This window comes from Ceratotherium simum, chromosome 20 (assembly GCF_057802395.1).
Source record: "Ceratotherium simum simum isolate JZ-2026a chromosome 20, ASM5780239v1, whole genome shotgun sequence".
In the NCBI taxonomy this organism is placed as follows: Eukaryota; Metazoa; Chordata; class Mammalia; order Perissodactyla; family Rhinocerotidae; genus Ceratotherium; species Ceratotherium simum.
The window spans coordinates 18,878,889-18,885,745 of NC_141919.1; positions in this window are offsets into that span (position 1 = coordinate 18,878,889).

The window sequence follows — 6,857 nt, forward strand, 5'->3', positions numbered from 1 at the left end:
ACTCTTCCAGAAAATTGAGGGGGGGGGGAAGCTCCCTAACTCATTCTATGAAGCCGACATTACCCTGATACCAAAACCAGACAAGGACAACACAAAAAAGAAAATTACAGGCCAATATCACTGATGAACATTGATGCAAAAATCCTCAACAAAATACTAGCAAATCGCATACAACAATACGTTAAAAAGATTATACACCATGATCAAGTGGGATTTATTCCACGTATGCAGGAATGGTTTAACTTTCACAAATCAATCAACGTGATACATCACATTAATAAAATAAAGAATAAAAATCACATGATCATCTCAATAGATGCAGAGAAAGCATTTGACAAGATACAGCATCCATTTATGATAAAAACTCTGAATAAAATGGGTATAGAAGGAAAGTACCTCAACATAATAAAGACCACATATGAGAAACCCACAGCTAATATCACCCTCAGTGGTGAAAAACTGAAAGCTATCCCTCTAAGAACAGGAACCAGACAAGGATGCCCACTGTCACCACTCCTATTTAACATAGTACTGGAAGTCCTAGCCAGAGCAATCAGGCAAGAGAAAGAAATAAAAGGGGTCCAAATTGGAAAGGAAGAAGTGAAACTGTCACTGTTTGCAGATGACATGATTTTATATATAGAAAACCCTAAAGAATCCACCAGAAAACTTTTAGAAGTAATAAATGAATATGGTAAAGTTGCAGGATACAAAATCAACATACAAAAATCAGTTGCATTTCTATACACTAACAATGAAGTAGCAGAAAGAGAAATTAAGAATACCATCCCATTTACAATTGCAACAAAAAGAATAAAATACCTAGGAATAAACTTAACCAAAGAGGTGAAAGATCTGTACACGGAAAACTATAAAATATTGCTGAAAGAAATTGAAGAAGACACAAAGAAATGGAAAGATATTCCGTGCACTTGGATTGGAAAAATTAACATAGTTAAGATGTCCATACTTCCTAAAGCAATCTATAGATTCAATGCAATCCCTATCAAAGTTCCAACAACATTTTTCACAAAAATAGAACAAAGAATCCTAAAATTTATAGGGAACAACAAATGACCCCCGAATAGCTAAAGGAATTCTGAGAAAAAAGAACAAAGCTGGAGGTATCACACTCCCTGATTTCAAAATATACTACAAAGCTATATTAACCAAAACAGCATGGTACTGGCACAAAAAGAGACACACAGATCAATGGAATAGAATTGAAAGCCCAGAAATAAACCCATACATCTATGGACAGCTAGTCTTTGACAAAGGAGCCGAGAACATACAATGGAGAAAAGAAAGTCTCTTCAACAAATGGTGTTGGGAAAACTGGATAGCCACATGCAAAAAAATGAAAGTAGACCCTTACCTTACACCATACACAAAAATTAACTCCAAGTGGATTAAAGACTTGAATGTAAGACCTGAAATTATGAAACTTCTAGAAGAAAACATAGGCAGTACGCTCTTCGATGTCGATCTTAGCAACATATTTTCAAGCACCATGTCTGACCAGGCAAGAGAAACAATAGAAAAAATAAACAAATGGGACTACATCAAACTAAAAACCTTCTGCACAGCAAAGGAAACCATCAACAAAACGAAAAGACCACCTAACAATTGGGAGAAGATATTTGCAAACCATACATCTGATAAGGGCTCAATCTCCAAAATATATAAAGAACTCATGCATCTCAACAACAAAAAACTACCAACCCAATTAAAAAATGGGCAAAAGACCTGAACAGACATTTCTCCAAAGAAGATATACAGATAGCCAACAGACACATGAAAAGATGTTCAAAATCATTAACTATCAGGGAAATGCAAATCAAAACTACAATGAGATATCACCTCACGCCCATCAGAATGGCTGTAATTAACAAGACAGGAAACAACATATGTTGGAGAGGATGTGGAGAGAAGGGAACTCTCATACACTGCTGGTGGGAATGCAAACTGGTCCAGCCACTATGGAAAACAGTATGGAGATTCCTCAAAACATTAAGGATAGAACTACCGTATGATCCAGCTATTCCACTGCTGGGTATTTATCCAAAGAACTTGAAAAACACCAATGCATAAAGATACATGCACCTCTATGTTCATTGCAGCGTTATTCACAATAGCCAAGACTTGGAAGCAACCTAAGTGCCCATCAAGGGATGAATGGATAAAGCAGATGTGGTATATATACACAATGCAATACTACTCAGCCATAAGAAACGATGAAATCCAGCCATTTGTGGCAACATGGATGGACACTGAGGGTATTATGCAAAGCGAAATAAGTCAGAGGGAGAAGGTCAAATACCGTATGATTTCCTTCATTAAGTAGTAGATAATAACAACAATAAACAAACACATAGAGACAGAGATTGGATTGGTGGTTACCAGAGGGGAAGGGGGGAGGGAGGAGGGCGAAAGGGATAATTCGGCACATGTGTGTGGTGATGGGTTGTAATTAGTATTTGGGTGGTGAACATGATGTAATCTATGCAGAAATAGAAGTATAATGATGTACACCTGAAATTTATACAATGTTATAAACCAATGTTACTGCAATAAACAAAAATTAAAAAAAAAAAAAAGAAGTGAAACTCTTGCTGTTTGCAGACGACATGATTTTATGGTTAGAAACCCTAAAGAATCCATTGGAAAACTGTTAGAAATAATTCAACAACTACAGCAAAGTTGCAGGGTACAAAATCAACTTACAAAAATCAGTTGCATTTCTATATTCTAATAACAGACTAACAGAAAGAGAACTCAAGAGTACAATCCCATTTACAATTGCAACAAAAGAATAAAATATCTAGCAATAAATTTAACCAAGGAGGTGAAAGAACTATACAATGAATACTATACTATATACTATTGAAAGAAATCGATGATGACATAAAGAAGTGGAAAAATATTCCATGCACATGGATTGGAAGAATAAACATAGTTAAAATGTCCATACTACCTAAAGCAATCTACAGATTCAATGCAATCAGAATCAGAATCCCCATAATGTTTTTCATGGAAATAGAACAAAGAATTCTCAAATTCATATGGGGCAAAAAAGACCCCAAATAGCTAAAGCAATCCTGAGAAAAAAGAACAAAGCTGGAGGCATCACAATCCCCGACTTCAAAACATACAACAAAGCTGTAATAATTAAAACAGCATGGTACTAATAGAAGAACAGACACACAGATCAATGGAACAGAATTGAAAGCCCAGAAATAAAACCACACATCTATGGACAACTAATCTTCGACAAAGGAACTAAGAACATACAATGGAGAAAGGAAAGTCTCTTCAATAAATGGTGTGGGAGAAACTGGACATCCACATGCAAAAGAATGAAAGTAGACCATTTTCTTTTGCCATACACAAAAATTAACTCAAAATGGATCAAAGACTTGAAGGTAAGACCTGAAACTATAAAACTTCTGGAAGAAAATATAGGCAGAACACTCTTTGACATCAGTCATAGAGGGATCTTTTCGAATTCCATGTCCACTCAGATAAGGGAAACAAAAGAAAAAATAAAGAAGTGGGACTTATCAGCCTAAGGAGCGTCTGCAAGGCAAATAAAACCAGGAGCAAAATGAAGAGACAACCCACCAGCTGGGAGAAAATATTTGCAATCATATATCCAACAAGGGCTTAATCTTCATAATATATAAAGAATTCACACAACTGAACTACAAAAAACAAACAACTCTATCAAAAAATGGGCAGAGGATACGAACAGACATTTTTCCGAGGAAGATATACAGATGGCCAATAGGCACATGACAAGATGTTTAACATCACTAATCATCAGGGAAATGCAAATCAAAACCACACTAAGATATCACGTTACACCCGTTAGAATGGCTATAATCATCAAGACAAAAAATAACAAATGTTGGAGAGGATGTGGAGAGAAGGGAACCCTCATACACTGCTGGTGGGAATGCAAACTGGTGCAGCCACTATGGAAAACAGTATGGAAATTCCTCAAAATATTACAAATAGAAATACCTTATGATCCAGCTATCCCACTACTGAGTATTTATCCAAAGAACCTGAAATCAACAATCCAAAGAGGCTCATGCACTCCTATGTTCATTGCAGCATTATTCACTATAGCCAAGGATTGGAAGCCACCCAAGTGTCCCTCAACTGATGATTGGATAAAGAAGATGTGGTACATATATACAATGGAATACTACTCAGCCATAAAGAAAAGACAAAATCGTCCCATTTACAACAACATGGATGGACCTGGAGGGTATTATGTTAAAGGAGATATGCTAGACAGAGAAAGACACACACCACATGATTTCACTGAACTGTGGAAGATAAACTAACACACGAGTAGAGAGAACAGTTTGGTGGTCACCAGTGGGGAGGGCGTTGGGAGGTGGGCACAAGGGGGTGAAGGGGTGCATTTATATGGTGACTGACAAACAATAATGTACAACTAAAATTTCAGAATGTTATAAACTATTACGACAGCAACAAAATTTTTAAAAACATTTTTTTAAAATGCAGTTCTAATATGCTGTTCTAACTTGTATAGTTCTGAGAAAGAAGTTTTTAGATTGGGGTCCAAAAATGTTCTCTATCACTCACACCTCATAAATTTTCCTACTTCCATGCCTGCCCCACCAAAAAAGCTCTGCAAATTCCCCAAATAAGGAAAACTGGAACTTAGAATAATCAACTAGTATTAAGAAAAGAAGTACTTTTGAATTTATGAGAAATTCTCATGGAGGAGATAAAATGTATTCATCCTAAGGTGTTCAGTACAATTAACAAAGTTATTTTTATATCTGACTCTTCCGCCCACACAATGCTGCTTACATCAAAGGACTATCTGATAATTCTACGAGATGATGTATGTGAAGGACTCTTAAAATTGTAATGCTGTATTCCATTCTGATGATCATGATTAGAGAAAAGGGAGTATGATGACTGTGTATAAATATTCCATTGATGCTTCCAGTAAGATGCTGTTGGTGCCTCACTCATATCCCCTCATTCTTATCATGTCAGTGCACACAGGCCCAATTGCCAACTGCCAGCATTTGTATTTCTTTCCTCGAGGGCTTTCTCTTGCTACCTGAGCCAACTTTGCTGTCCAACTGGCTGGAGGTACTACCGAAAAACACTCACTGGGAGCAGCCCCCCAGCAAAGACTAATTGGAGCTCAGGCACACTCCAGCTCCCTCGCCTCCCAGGTGGGATAACTCAGCCGTGTGTCCTACACGGGATCCCAGAGTTTCCCCAGAGGGATTAAGAGATTAAGCTCCCGCCACCACAGTCCTTGCTGGCTTGATTTCGTAGACTTTATTGGCTACCTTTTCCCCCCATCTCACTTCCCCATTCCCCTCCTAGATCTCCTTCACCTCCCAAAATAAACTACTTGCACTCCAATTTTTTTTTTGGCTGGGAAAGATTTGCCCTGAGTTAACAATCTGTTGCCAATCTCCCTCTCTTTTTTTTCTTCTCCCCAAAGCCCCAGTACGTAGCTGTATATTCTAGTTGTAAGTCCTTCTGATTCTTCTATGTGAGCTGCCAACACAGCATGGCTACTGACAGACAAGTGGTGTGGTTCCATGCCAAGGAACCGAACCCAGGCCATCGGGGCTGGCTCCTTGCACTCCAATTTTTGTCTCAGGGTCTACTTTGGGGGGATTCCTGAAAAGATACTGCCCTCGCTTAAAACATAGTTGTAACTCCTCGAGTCACTGAATCACGGAATTCGCTTACATGGAAGGAACCTTAGAAAAGTAGTACAATGGTAAGAAGGGGGAATTTGGAGCAAAAAATATCTGGATTCAAATGATCTCATTAGCTGTGTGACTTTATGCAATCCTCTCCAAACCTCAATATTTTCATCGGTAAGTGGTAGCAAAATAGCGCTTGTCCAGCCTTCTTTTCTGGGTCTTCTCAAAGATCTGATAAGATATTACACGTGAAAGGATAAATAGATGATAGAGAGAGAGATAGATGGTAGAGAGAGAGATGATAGAGAGATAGATTGATAGATTGATAGATTGATAGATTGATAGATAGAAATTCACACAGAAATTATTACTGTTTTATTTATTAATTCAGGAAAGCTTCAAGACACCAGTTTAAATTGGGATAAATGTAAAAAGGAAGCAATCTAGGTCTGAGACAGGTAGTTGGTTATGGGAGTAATGCTAATAGACCCACTGGATTTAAAACAAAGAACTTGTTTGCAGAATGTGGAAAAATAATGTATAGCATTTACAGATTATACACTCTGCCTAGTCTGAAGAGTAAGGTTCTATTTGATAGACCATGGAAGCCATTATGTGCTGTAGAAGAGGTACACAGAAAGAGAAAAGAGATACTAACGAGATTATACTAGAAATTGCCTACAAGACAGGGACCAAAGAGGGATGGGAACCTTGCAGAGCAATATAATTTCCTGGCTTCTCTTCTCTATTCTTAGCACTGTTTCACATCTCCATACACATCTGTGCGTTGACAGTGGCTAAGCATGAAGGCCTTGCAGTCACAGTGAATCTTTATGGATTCCAGAAGAGCTGGATAAGATTGATCCAATGCTCTAATTTCACAATCTGTGGAATTTCCAATGCCCTCCCTGAGATTTCTGCGAATTCCTGGGAGATTTTGCTCTCTAGAGACTACCCTGACTCTGAACTCCTGTTTCTACAGAATTAATTCAATTATGGATTGTCTTTCCTTGCCATGCACAACATCTCTGTTTTATATCTTGTTGACCCAGAGATAGAACTCAATCTTTTTCTTTGATTTATGTACCCACACGCTCCCATGAGGAGTTTGTACATACGTTGGATTTTATTAAAAGTTTGGAG